General features: G+C 51.4%; 1 protein-coding gene across 4 annotated transcripts in view; it reads right to left on the bottom strand.

Moving 5' to 3' along the window:
- The window catches only part of CMKLR1 (chemerin chemokine-like receptor 1), a 39,685-nt gene extending 26,765 nt beyond the window's left edge, over positions 1 to 12,920 (bottom strand). The window contains exon 1 of one of the 4 annotated variants that reach the window (XM_059894756.1): positions 12,620 to 12,920. The gene's annotated coding sequence lies outside the window, so the exon portion shown is untranslated. Of the gene's footprint in view, positions 1 to 4,460; positions 4,501 to 10,556; positions 10,599 to 12,619 lie in introns of those variants that run through there. The other 3 variants (XM_059894754.1, XM_059894757.1, XM_059894755.1) reach the window with 3 other exon arrangements.
- Positions 12,921 to 13,295: the final 375 nt, after the last annotated feature.

Below are 13,295 nucleotides of genomic sequence, written 5' to 3'. Positions count from 1 at the left end.
CCCTGATACTACCCTCACCTCACAACTGAGGAAACTAAAAGCTCAGAGGGGGTCAAGCAACTTGCCCAAGGTCACACAGTTAAAAAATGGAGGAACCAGGACTTGAACCCAAAGCCATGCTCAACGTGTGATAGTGAAGAGGGCAGGCTCTGGAGCTGGGCCATCCAAGTTCAAATCCCAGTTCTGCCACTTACGACTTGTGAGACTTCTTTGTCGCCTAAATTCTCTGTGCCTCACTTTCCCGATCTGCAAGACTGCACAGTGATACTACATACCTCACAGAGTTGGTATTAGAATTAAATAAGAGAAGGAATACAGAGCGTCCAGAACAATGCCTGGTCCACGTTAAGTTCTCAGTAAATAATCTATCACTGTTTCTATTATTAGTGTTGTCAAGTATGATTACGATTCTTACGATTGCCTGGCATTGCCCCAGACCTGAATGTGGTACAGTCATAAGGGAGTGTGAGTATACAAAACCTCGTCTCAGAGCTTCTTTCACACTGAGGTGTAAATATCTGCTCACAGATTACATATTTCTCATTCATACATTCAGGAAACCTCACGGAGCCCATATTATCTGCCAGGTAGCAGGCAAGCAGCTAGGAATACAAAGATATAATTCCAAGTCCTAAGAAACCCAAAGCCAGGTTCCTCCTCCCTCTGCTCCTCTTTCCATGGCCAGAATCATAGATACTTACTCCACTTTGGCCTTCCTCTCCCCAGCTCCCACCTTCTAAGGAAATGAACGACCAACTTGAAATGAGCCCACCCCTCAGGTGAGGTCCACAGCCACACTAGCTCCGCCCACCATCCTGCTCCCCTCCCCCCAAGCCAGGACACCCTCCCTGCTGCGAGCATTCATTCATTCATCCATTCTATAACAGGAATAGAAGCTGCGCCCTGGAAGCTCTAGCACAGTCACATTCAAAGAAACAGTCCAGCAGCCATAAGCACTTCTAAATAATTCAACTTTTACTGCCATCTCTCAAAGAACCACAAAGAATATTGTAGTAGGTGTTGGTAGCCCAGATCCCCTTTACCAGAGGGGGGCACCCAACCCACAGCTGCAGAGAACGCTAGATATCACAGCTCACCGTTGCCCCCTTCTCCTGAGAACTGCCCTCAGCCAAGCAGGAGCTGCTTCTCCCCGACTGCCATGGGGTACAATTCAGGCTCCAGAGTCCACCCATCCCCCCGGGATCAGGCTGAGGCTAGTCTCCACCTGAGACCGTATTCTTGCTGACCTCCTCCCTGTGCCCGATCCTTGAATGCAAATTTAAGGGTGTGCCCTCCCAAAACCCACTAATCAGGATAAATAATACTTTCATGCAGTATTGAAAAATCAAAGCTAATGCATAAAAGGCACGATGAGCAAAATATCAAAATGTTCAATAAAGATGAGATCCAACCCTGAAATGGCATGACCCTGCCTCCCTTCCCTCACCAAATCCCAGCCCTGCCTGAGACACACCCTCACCACCTCCCCTTCACCAAATCCTCACCTCAGGCTCTGCGTCTGGGGGGCCCCCGCCTAAGACAGATATCCAGCTCAGAAGCCACAACAAGCCTCTTGGGACTGTCTTTTACTCATTCCTCTCCTGTGTATCCACCACCTCGACAGAGGCCCTACGACCCCCTCTCAACTCCTCCCAACTCAGCCCCCTTCCCACCAAAATCTCGCCCTCTGTCCCAGCCAGAGCAGGCTCCCTTCACCCCTTCCCAGCCCCCTCCTGTGTCCTTCTGACCCACGATCAGCATCCCCCCCTTTCATTCTCTCTCCCCCAGTCCTCTCCCTCCCCGCCCACTGCCTGGCCTCTGAGTCATGACAGAGGCCTCACATGGCAACCATTGCATCCTGTTGCCCCCGTAGGGAGCCCATGGTGTGCCAGGTACGTCCTCCTCTCTGAAGTCCAGCCCTGGCGCTGGCAGCCGGAGCCTTCATCTCCATGCCCAATTTCTCAGTTCTTTCTGGGCGCCCCACCTCAGCTGCACCCGTGCCCTCCCTCACCTCAAAGGAGCCCAAGAGACCCTCTGAGCTCAAGCGAACTCCTGAACCAGCTACGTTTCCCAAATGCTTCTGAGACTGTCCTAGACTTACCACTTTTCTAGGTTTGCCAAGTAAGGGCACGGCAGAATTAAAACTGTCTTTGACCATCTTCACCATTTCAGAAAACAAACAGTATGTTAATACTGACAAAAATCGATGGGACATGGACTCATCCTTCTCAGCTGAAAATATTTCACTTTGTGAAAAAAACAATCACCCAATTGTCTGTGTTCTCTCTTTTCGTTTCTCTGCAGGCTGGTAAAAAGTTGGCCACAGACAGGTTCCAGTGGGCCGGGGTTCTCAACCCCCCTTTCGACATCAGGGGAAACTGAGACCCACAGAGCAGCTCTGTCTTTCCCGTCCAAACCCACGTCCTTGAATCTTCCCCGGAGGGAAACCATGCTGAGGTAGGAGGCCTGGGTTCCAGGCCCAACTCTGCTCCTAATTTTCAAAGAATCTGCACAAATCTCTTCCCCTCTCTGAGCCTCGAACCTGTAGATATTTCAGATGACCCTGAAGATACCCTCTGGTCCAGCATTGAGGACATGGGACTCAGACCCTGCCCAAGCTCAGGAGCCAGCACGGCTGAAGAAATGGTCTGGACACCCAGGCTTCTTTCTCTGACATCACGTTTGGGCCTCAGTTTCCTCTTCTGGGAATGCAAGTGTTGTGGTTAATGCTGTCTGGGTTCAAACTCTGGCTCTGCCTTTACCAGCTGTGTGACCTTGGGCAAGTCACTTAACCTCTCTGTGCCTCTGTTTCCTCACCTACACAGCGGAGAAGCAAGGGAAGGGGACTCAGTTGTCTGTGAGTGTCCCCCCTCAGACCTGACGATCCATGCATTCTCTACCCCAAGTTTCTCCAAATGAACCACAGAGATAGGAATCAGGTGAGGGCCCTCTCCCTGGAGCTGAGCCAAAGATTTCCAAGGGACACAATTTTGGTCTTTAAACGGACGGGAATATTACGATGTTGAACACAAAAGTCTCATGCTTTTTTTTTTTTTTTACAAAGTGTATGTCCTCAAAAGAATTATGTGTGTTTTAAAAATAAGGCACACGACCTCAAAATAACTTTAGTCAGGGTTGGTTTTCCGTAAGGGAAAGAGGGGGCTTCAAGTGATGCCCCAGATCCTGTCCCCCAAAATATCAGGGGGTGGCCCTCTGCTGTTGGGGCTCATGTGTTCATTCCCTCACTAAGGGTTAATGAGGGCCCACGATTCAGGGTGCAGGTAAGTGCTTGGTTTTGCCCAAAGATGCTCCATCCGCTCCAGCTCTGGAAGATGTCGGTTGGCTCAGAGCACCGGCTGCCGAAGGAAGGAGGGGGGAGGGGACAGGAGTGGAGGGAGAGCCAGAAGGGCTGGAGGGGTCCCGGGGGCAGGAGGTGCACTGAGAAGGCAGGGGCCAGGCAGCCAGCCTTCTACTCCGTTCCCCACAGTGGCCCTGCTCTGCACCCCATGAGCTTCAGAGCCCCCTAAAGAACCTGAGTGTCTGGGGTGCCCCCAGCATTTCCATATGACATCCTAGGGGAGAAAGCAGCCAGCCACCGTCCCCCCACCCCGACCAGGGGAGCCAGATGACGCCCAAAGAGGCCTTTCAGATGCTTCCAGAACTGATGGCTGCCCCAGGGCCAGGGCCGTCTTTGACGTCAGCCCTGCATCCTTACAACCACCAGAGATGGAGCTGACGCAGCCCCAGTTTTCAAGAACACGGCTCTCAGCGAGGCACAGCAACTTGCCAAAGCGCCACAGCAAGAAAGCAGAGCTTCTCACTAAATCTGCCCCATCGCCAGGGACACGGACACCTAGAGACAAAGTCGTGAACGCCACATGCTTACTGAGCTCTGGGCCCCCAGCTAAGTGCGTCCCCCACATGAACGCCCAATTCCAACTTACCCAACCCCAGGTTCTTTCCTTTAAACAAATGGCACGGCAAATACCAAAATAACAAAGATAAAAAATAAAGTAAAATGTGCCCTCCCCTAGATCCATGTCCCCCCTACCAAAGGCCCTGTGAGGCAGTGTCGTTCCCATTTCACAGATGAGGAAACCAAGGCTGCAGAACTAGGAAGGCGAGGAATTTGAAGCCAAGCAGTCGGATTCCAGAAGCTCCAACCACCGTGCCATCCTGCCTCTCCAAAAACACCTTGACGAGCCGTGCTTCTCCCCCTGGTCTCCCGGCACCGGCTCCAATGCCCACACAGGGAAGGAAGGATGCCCGAGTGAGGGAACAGTTTTACCAGTTCAGCAGAAGGTGACAGGGACCCCAGTCTCTTCTTCCAGGTCACAGGACACAGCCTTAACCACCCTCAATCACCACGGCCCGTGGGCTCTGGCAGAAAGCCGCAGGCAGGCAGGCAGGCAGGCAGGCAAGCAGTGTAGACATGGGTGTGCCAAGATTGCAACACTTACCCTCATGGCCTCCCAGGCCTGCTAGGTTTCTCTGAGCTCTGATGATGTGCAGCTTTGTCACATTAAAAAAAAAAAAAAAAATGTCAACACAATTCTACAAGAAAAGGGAGGAACAGAGAGGTCCCAGTGGAGGTATGAGGAAGTGGTAACACAGACGTCTATGGAACTGACTCAGTCACTGCCTGTCATCAGGTCCTTGAAGCAGGGGAGGCTGCCGCTTACTAACCTCCAGGAAGATCCCGGGCCAAAGGCTCCCCTCACCTGTGTCCACAGAGCCTGAGGGTCCACCACTGTGGACACGCTGTGCTGGCTTAAGGCACCAGGCTCACAAACCCCTCTCCTGCAAGCTGTCATCAGCTGCAAACACCTCAGGGTGAAGGAGTGGATCCCTTTGGTTTTCAGTGGAACACCTGGATGAGAAGAGTCTTCTGAGGGATGGGGCATGAGATTCATAAGTTTTGATCGAGCTATCAAAGATAAATGAGATAACCCTGACTGGTGTAGGGAGAGTCTGTGGCATCAGTGGAAAGGCCTGGAAATCACAGAGGAGGAGGGTAGGTGAGCTCTGGAGAAGGGACCAGGAGAATAGGAACAGCCCTTGTGGTGTCCAGGTAAACGAAGGGCGAGGCATCAGGAGCCTGACTCCTTTCATTGTGAGCTGTGTGGCCTTAGGGAGTCAATTAACCTCTCTGAGCCTCAATCTCTGAGCCTTATCCTTCACAGGAAAAAAATAGCTGCCAACAGTCTGGGGTTTGGAGCAGAAAGGGGTGATTAAAGAATTCAATCTCATTTCAGGAAGTATTTACCAAGGACCTGCCACGCACCCCATTTTCAGGGCCCAGAAGTCTTTGCAGGGACCCACTAAGTGTGGGACCGAGTGCTAAGCCCTTTACATGGATTATCTCCTTTAATTCTCACCACACAACTCAGGGCAGAACCTGCCAACACTCTCATTTACAAGTGGGGAAACCGAGGCTGAGAGAGAGGAACCGACCCGAGATCACCCAGCTGGTCATCAAGCGACTCAGGATTCGAACGCAGGTCTGCCTTACTCCAAACTGAATCATTACTCTGAGGGCCCCATCAAAGCACAAAAAGCCAGGGCCACTGGAGACGGGACGTGTTCCCAAGGCAGAGAAGGAGGCTGTGAATTAGGGAATGGAGGAGGGGTGAGCACACATGTTTTCTCCAGGCCTCAGTTTCCTCGGCTGTAAAATGGGACCGTTTGCCCCATCTCCCACATTTCTGACGGGTCTGTGTGATACCAGGAGAGGAATGACTGGCCCCCGAAGAGGATCTTGGAGGCGGGAAGCAGGATTGGGCAGAAGTCCGGCGTGGTCTCGGCGAATGAAAGCTACCTGTCCCTTCAGACAGTGGAAACAATACAAAAACTCTTGGAAGGAGAAATTTGGGGGCGCTGCTGGCTTCCCAGCCCCCTGGAAAGCGTGAGCTGCCAGAGCTGGGAGAGGGCCGAGAATATGGAGCAGACAGGATGCGTGGAGCCAGGGCCAGCCCAGTGGGACGGGGAGGAGGCCCCGGGCCCCAGCCCGATGAATCCCCTCCCCCCAGGCCCGCTAGGAGTCAGTGATGGGGAGATGAGCAGCACCGCCCAGCCAGGCTCAGGGAAGCTGCCCTACCCTTCTCCAGGGCCCTGGTGCTGATTTCCCTCGCGTCTGAGGTTTTTCACAAGAGGGCAGGGAAACACAGAAAAACAAAGGCCCGTTTAAGCCAGTCAGGCCCCACTGGTCCCAGGAAAAGAGAGACCTGTGATCTGGGGTCTCTACCCAGACCCTGCCGTGTTTTCAGGCCAAGCCGGGAAGTGGAGGGGAAGCTTGGGGTGAAGCTCCGACCCTGACACCATCCACACCTGCCATTTCTAGCCTCTCACAGCTCAGGACTTCCGGCCCCCGCTGCTCCGCCCACCACCTGAGCCAGCCCCTCATGCTCAGGCCGCATTTGGTCTTCAGCCCCAACTCTGTGCCACTCTGCATCTCACGTAAGCCAGCCAACACCCCCCCACCCCATGAGGAAAACCCTTTAATCACCCCCAATTTACAGTGGAGGAAACAGGCTCAGAGAATTTAAGTGTCCTCTCCGAGGTCTCACAGCCAGCGAGGGCAGAAGTGGGTTTCAAAACAGGTCCGTGAGCTGGCAGAGTCCCGCTTCTACCCCGGGTGGCCGTTTCTTTCTTACTCAAGTGATGTCGTTTTTCTTCCTGACCCAAATCCCTGACCATTGAAGAAGGCCCCCTGTGAGTTGCATCTGTCATAGAAGAGACTGAAAATTGCCTGAACTCCCCGAAGACCTGCTCTTGACGTCAGTCAGCTCTACCCACCGGCGATGGCGGCGGCCAGCGGACCCTTCAATGCCCAGCCCGGTTCATCTGGCTCCGGCGGGCAGTGGCCAAGTCCCTCTCCCCGCAGTAAACATACCCCAGGCCGGCCACAGGTGCCACCCTAAGCCAACTCTCTTTAACCCTGAAGGAAACACCTCGTTTCTCCCAAGTTCCGTGCCTACAGCTGTCAGCAAGTCCTGGATGTGCTAGGAGAGGAGACCCAGCATTCAGCCAGGAAAGCCACCAATGCAAAGAAATATTCTCTCCTCCGAGCTGGTTTCTGGACCAGACAACCAAGGAGATGAAGCCACTAACCAACATGCCCTTCTGCCAAGTTGGAATTTCAAACTCAATTAACTTGAGATTGTCTGGAATCTTCACTCATCCAGATGTTCGAGTTTAAGCACCAAGTTTGGCGAGGGCAAGGTCTGGGGACAGCAAGATGCTGTTCCGGTGAGATGGGGCATACTGGACCACCCAGAAAGTTGCGTGGGACCTTCAAGGCCCTGCAGAACATCTGGGCTCCCTCCGGCTGTGCCCTGCTTCCATTCGCCTCATCAGATACTCCTCACTCGTCAAGCCTCCAAATCTCTGCTCACGTTGCTCTCCCAGCCAGAAATATCTTTTACTTCTGGCCAAGTTTTCCTCCAGGCACTCAAGGCCAACTCATCCTTGGAACCAGCTCAGATACATGCTCCCTTCTCCAGACACTATTTCCTGAGTTCCCCGATCAAAGCTACCCCCTCTTTGCTCCCGGGGTAGTTTGGGTGCTGAATGCACCAGGCAGGCATGGATGGGAGTGTCTTCAACAATCGAAAAGGCCTGGGTCGAAAAGGCCCAGGTGAAACTCCTTTGAGACTTCTGACCTCCAGAAAGGTATGATTATAAACGTGTATTGTTTTAAGCCACAGAGTTTGCAGCGGTTGTTATAGCAGCAGCGGGCTCATACACTGACTATCTGAGCAATTCGTTCATCCCACACCGCGGAATTCATAGATTCTGACAACTGTTCAAACAAATTCTGATGACAAGGGATGGGCGTATTTTGAATGTCCCCTGGCCCTAATTACCACCCCCAGATCACTGATTGAACACTGCGGAACTCAACAACTCTGAGACAAGCGGAAACTGAGGCTCAAAGAGGTCATGTGACTTGCTCACCTGGGTGGTTGGTTCCCAAGACCAGAACCCAGGTCTGCCTGGCTACGCCCCACCAGGCCTCCTGTGTCTCTGACCCCTGAGCTCCAGGAGGAAAAACTGAGCACGCTAGCGACTGTTTCTTGCACCAGTCGCCCCACCACCCACCCAACCCGCCTCCTTGCACAAGAGCTGCTCTCAGCGGGATCCCAGGGCCAAGATCAGAGGACCCAAGTCACGTACCCCAAGAAAGCAGAACCGATTCTGACATTCTGCCTGGATAGCAGCTGACCCTTCTGCTGAGTTAGCTGCTGATACTTCCAAGGTTGCCAGAGTGTCTATGGTGGGTGGGACACCCCCCACTGCCCACGGAGCCCAGGACTCCCCCATGGGGCAAGCCATGAAGCCAGGAGACTGACCGAAATGACCTTTTCTCTCCTGGGAACCTGAGGTCACAGGGCACAAGATGCCCACATCAGCCCCTGTGTACAAACGTGAATATCAGTGCCCACTTCCCCGGCAATAAAAATAGAAGCGCCTTCGTTGAGCTGGCCATGTGCTGTGCTCGTGTATATTTTTATGTATATTAACTCATTTAACCCCCAACAACCCTGTGAAGTAGTAGACCCTGAGAGTATCCCCCCCCCCCCGCTTAGAGATGAGGACTCGGAGGAGGAAGGAGGTTAAAGGGCAGAGACGGGGTCTGAACCCTAGAGCAGGTGGCTGTGGAGTTCATGCCATGTCACGCTGTCAGACAATGCCAGCCTGACATTAATGTTTCTTTCTTTGACAGCACCGTGTAGAATTAACATGGCCTCTGGCTTCCATCCAGCAGGGCAAGAAATTCTACTCTTCCTCTATCATGCTTGTGCCCAACGCTGCAAAAATATAGAGGTTCCAAAAGAGAAGTATTGTAAATTAACTGGTGTCCTAATTTTGCCTGAAAACAGCACGTCCTGGGAGCCAGAAGCCAACCCTGCATCCCAGGCCCAAGGCTAGGGCCTCACCCTCAGCCAGGGGCACATAAGGAGTCCTGACCTGGGAACCAGAGCCCCGGGTCTTAATCCTACCAACTGACCTTGGGAATGTCGCTCAACCAATCAGGGCCTCACTTTCCTCAGATCTAATATGGGGGCCAATGTAACTACCCTCACAGCCCCTCCACAGTCCCACGAGGGCAAGAATCCTGTCTTTTCCATCACCCTGCCTTGTGGAGTGCCAGACACAGAGCAGGTGGTAATAAATGTTTGTTGAGTGACTGAATAAAAGTCTATGTGACAAGTTTGCCTCCCCTCCCCCAAAGGCCTTAAAAGCAGGACTGGGCTGACCCATCTTAGGTTCTTGCACAGGTACAGCTTTCACTCCTCTGTGGGTTTATTCACACAGGAAATCATCCACAAGCACCTACTACGTGCCCGGCCCAGTCAAGGCCTCGGTGGCATCCAGGACCCACACACAACCTCAGCTGTGTCCTCACACGCCACCCCCTTCTCTTTTTTCTGGCCAGTGACTATGATACTTAGTCACAGTGGGCTTCCTCGGCCCAAGACAACGACCCGGCTGCCTTCTAAACAGCAAGCTTGGCCCATTCTGGGGACTTGGACAATGATTCCTTCACTTCCACTTCCTTATACCTCGCCCTGGGGAAATACAGCCCAAGGAAAACCGCTACCCTAACCCCATACATGCACTGACACACACATACACACGCATCCTTGTACACATGCACTCCAATGTGCAGTAGGACCCTAGGACAGAAGGTGGATTTTCTGAGTTCAAATCCCAGTTCTTTTGCTTATGAGCTGTGTGACTTTGGGCAAGTCCCTTTACCTCTCTGAGCCTCATTTTCTTCCTTTATAAAAAGGGAATGCTAATCATGAAGCCTTTCCATGTAGTGTTGTAGGGAGATTCAATGAGATAGTGGATACAAAAACCTTTGGTTCGTAAATGTGATTCGCTCAACAACATTATTTTTGTTTCCTTTTTCCAGGAGGGAAAGAGAATGGCAGTTGCCTAGGTTTCAAGGAAATCCATGTTTAGGGGCCTGGAATGTGGGAATTTACTCAGTCTATTTGATGGGGATTATTTTGAGGATAGGAAAGTATTTGTGGGTCCAACATCACCAAGTTATCTTTAAGATTAACTAATGAAAATTTAGAATTTAGAATCAGAGACTGGAAGAGACCCAAAGGTCACCGTATTTGTGGCAGAGACAGCTAGCTGTCCACAAAAATTCGTTCTCCCTTCCACAGTACACAGCCATAGATGGGAAAGAGCCACCCTTGCCAAGAGCTACATTTCACAGCCTCCTTTGCAACTAGATTGGTCACATGACTAGTTCTCATGTGTGGCAGAAAACAGTTAAGAAGCAAACACGCCCCCTCCATGCTTTCTTTCCTCGGTGATGATGTCCGAGGGATAGTCGGAATGTGAGATGGCTCACTGAATCACTGTGTGGAAGAGGACAACCCTCCACTCACAAGTACCTGCCTTACAACAAACGTCTGTTTTGTTTGAGCCATTATACACGCTTAGGTCTATTTGTTACTGCAGATACTACCCTAATACAACATTCAACCTCCTTATTTACAAATGAGACGATTAGGGCCAGAGAATGAGAGTACCTTGCCTAAGGTCACACAGCAAATTCAGCGGTGGTTAAGAACTTTGGTGTCTTAACAATTTGGAGTAGATTTTGCAGTTTTCAACTTGCCCCCGAGAGCCGTGAGGATTCCGAGAGGCCCTTCGGCAGTGAGAGTGAGGTTCAGTGAGCTGCCATCTGGCGTCCTCCACTTCCGTTTCTACTAGAAAAACATCACTTTTATCTGTCTTCAAATTGCACTTCTCCATATATTTTCATCGGAAGAAAGGGCTCTGTGGCTTAAACTAACGTCAAAGCCCGAATGCTGGATGATGTGGTCTGACTTTCTGTGGTACAAGACCAAGTTTTGCTTCTTCTCCACCATTGTCTCCTGGCCTCAGCTGCTGACACAGGGCGTGTAGACTCGCAGAAGGGCATAGATATTTGCTTAGAAAGGAAAAAAAGAAGCCTCAGTGTGCAACAAAGAACCCAGAAACTTGCACAAAGGGCAAAAAGAAAAGACACTTAGCTCAGTGGTTCTCACATTTTAGGGTGTGTCAAAATCACTGGGGGTGCTGGTTCAAAATGCAGACTCCTATACCCCATCCTCAGAGCTTCTGACTCAAAAAACTGATGCTCGTGGTCCCAGGATTGCCCTTTGAGAAGTCCTGAGTCTAATTCGACTCGGTGTAATTCGACAGCAAGAACTACAGGGAAGATTGGTCTTGAAAAGGAGGTCAGGGATGACAAAAAGGAAACTGGGGGCTGGGCCCTTGCACGGAGAGAGAAGGTAGACCCAAGGCTCAGCCACTTGCTCGCTGGCCTCTCTGAACCACATAGGTCTGAATGATCAGACTGACATCAAGTAACAGTTACTTGAGTATAATGATGTGCTATTTGCTCATAACTTTGCCAAACGCTGGTCCAAATGGCTCACCCATTTAAATTGTGCTAATTTGAAAGCAGAGAGGGGAGTGGAATATTTTCAACAGATACCACTGGCAAAGGGTTCATATCCTTCATATACAAAGAACTCTTAAATATCAATAAGAAAGGAGACAAACATGCCAGCAAGGAACAAATGGGAATAGACTTGAACAGGATAGTCATAAAATGAACAATAAGATTATAAAGGTTATTCAGCATGAATGAAGGAATGCAAAGTCAAGCAGCCAGATGTTATTCTCACCTTTCCCATCAGGGAAGTTTTAGGAGATGGGTAGTAACCAGTGTGTGTGAGGCTGTGAGAATATCACACCCCAATACTGTGCCAGGGGAGTGCAAGCCAGCACAACCTTCCAGGGCAATAGCCTCAAAAGACTTAAAAACACGCGAACATTTGAGCCAGCAATTTCACCTTAGGAAAGGTATCCATAGGCCCAAACACGCAAAGATGACGTACTAGGAGCAGCCTTTGCAGTGCTGTTTATAATAATAAAAAAAAAAAAGAGGAAGAAGAAGGAAGCAACCACATGGAGGAATGATTAATAAGTCCCAAGTCACCCTCTCTGTGCAGCCATTAAAATGTATATTGGAGGAACATAGAAAATACAGATGCAGGTTCATGATCCGTGGTTAAGGACAAGGTAAGGTACCAAACGAGATGTTGGAAAAGCATGTGTGTGTCCACATTTAGATACTCCTATGTGTCTGGTACATTGTAGGCACTCAACAAACATCATAGGTCAAGTAGTGAGAGGGTGAGTGAGAGTGCTACAGAGAGGCACCTGAAGGTTCACCTCTGGGTTAGGAACCCCTTCTTTCCTCTCCATAGCTGAGCGGTAGGACAGTCCAGCAGCTAAGAAGGTGGGCTATGCAGACTCTCATGTCATTTGGATCTCAGCACCCAGCCCCGCACCCCCCAATCTGACTCTCAGTTTCTTCACCTATAAGATGTGGACAATGAAAGCATCTCCCTCGTAGGGTTGTTGCGAGCATTAACCGAAGGGAAGCACTGAGCTTACTGCTTTTATAACTATGGTGACCTCGCTGTTTTTTTACAATGAGCATGCATTACTTTGGAAATCTGAAAATCATAATAAAGCTATTTCCATTTTGACAAAAATTACATTTTACCAAGAACCAAAGAACTTCTCTCTCTATTACCATTTCCCCTTTCCTGGCGCCTCTGGGTGATGTCAGAGCCGAGCGTGATACCTTGTGGCTGGTCTCCGCCCAGGTCTTCCCAAGGGTTCCGTGACTTCAGGCCACTCGAGGTTGTGCAGGAGACCCGTGTTTCCCGACTTCTCTCTTGAAATCGCACTGTCCTTTGGCTGTGGCCGTTTGCCCAGAAAGCGGTTCATCCATTCATTCAAGGGCCCCTCAAATAGCCCAGAGTTCAGCCCCCCCTAGAACATTCTCATTCCCCTGGAGGCTCCCAGGGAGACCCCGGTCTGTCCTGCGCTCTTTGCTCACCAGGGCTGCTGTCCTGAATGGGACAGACCTCTGCCAGAGAAACAGCTGGAGGGAGGAGAGAGGGAGGGGCAGGAAACCGGGCTGACCCGAGGGCGGGGGCGGCCAGCTGCGTGGAGCGGGGCTGTCAGGGGAGCCTGCCTGTCGTGGGTGGTGGCTGGCGGCGAGGTCTGCTGGGGACGACCCGCCCCTCTGGGAGCTGGGAGCTGTGCCCACCGTCTGAGCACAAACCAGGAGCACATGTGGGCCCCGGGCAGCTGTGGGAAGCACGTCTGCTCCCAGCAAGGGCCTCCGGAGCTCCAGACAGACTACGTACAAGCGAGACTAGCTGCCGGATATCCCACCACCTTGGGTCACCTCCTCACCCCAG

This window comes from Balaenoptera ricei, chromosome 14, assembly GCF_028023285.1.
Source record: "Balaenoptera ricei isolate mBalRic1 chromosome 14, mBalRic1.hap2, whole genome shotgun sequence".
Lineage (NCBI taxonomy): Eukaryota > Metazoa > Chordata > Mammalia > Artiodactyla > Balaenopteridae > Balaenoptera > Balaenoptera ricei.
This window is presented reverse-complemented; position numbering and strand designations above follow the sequence as displayed.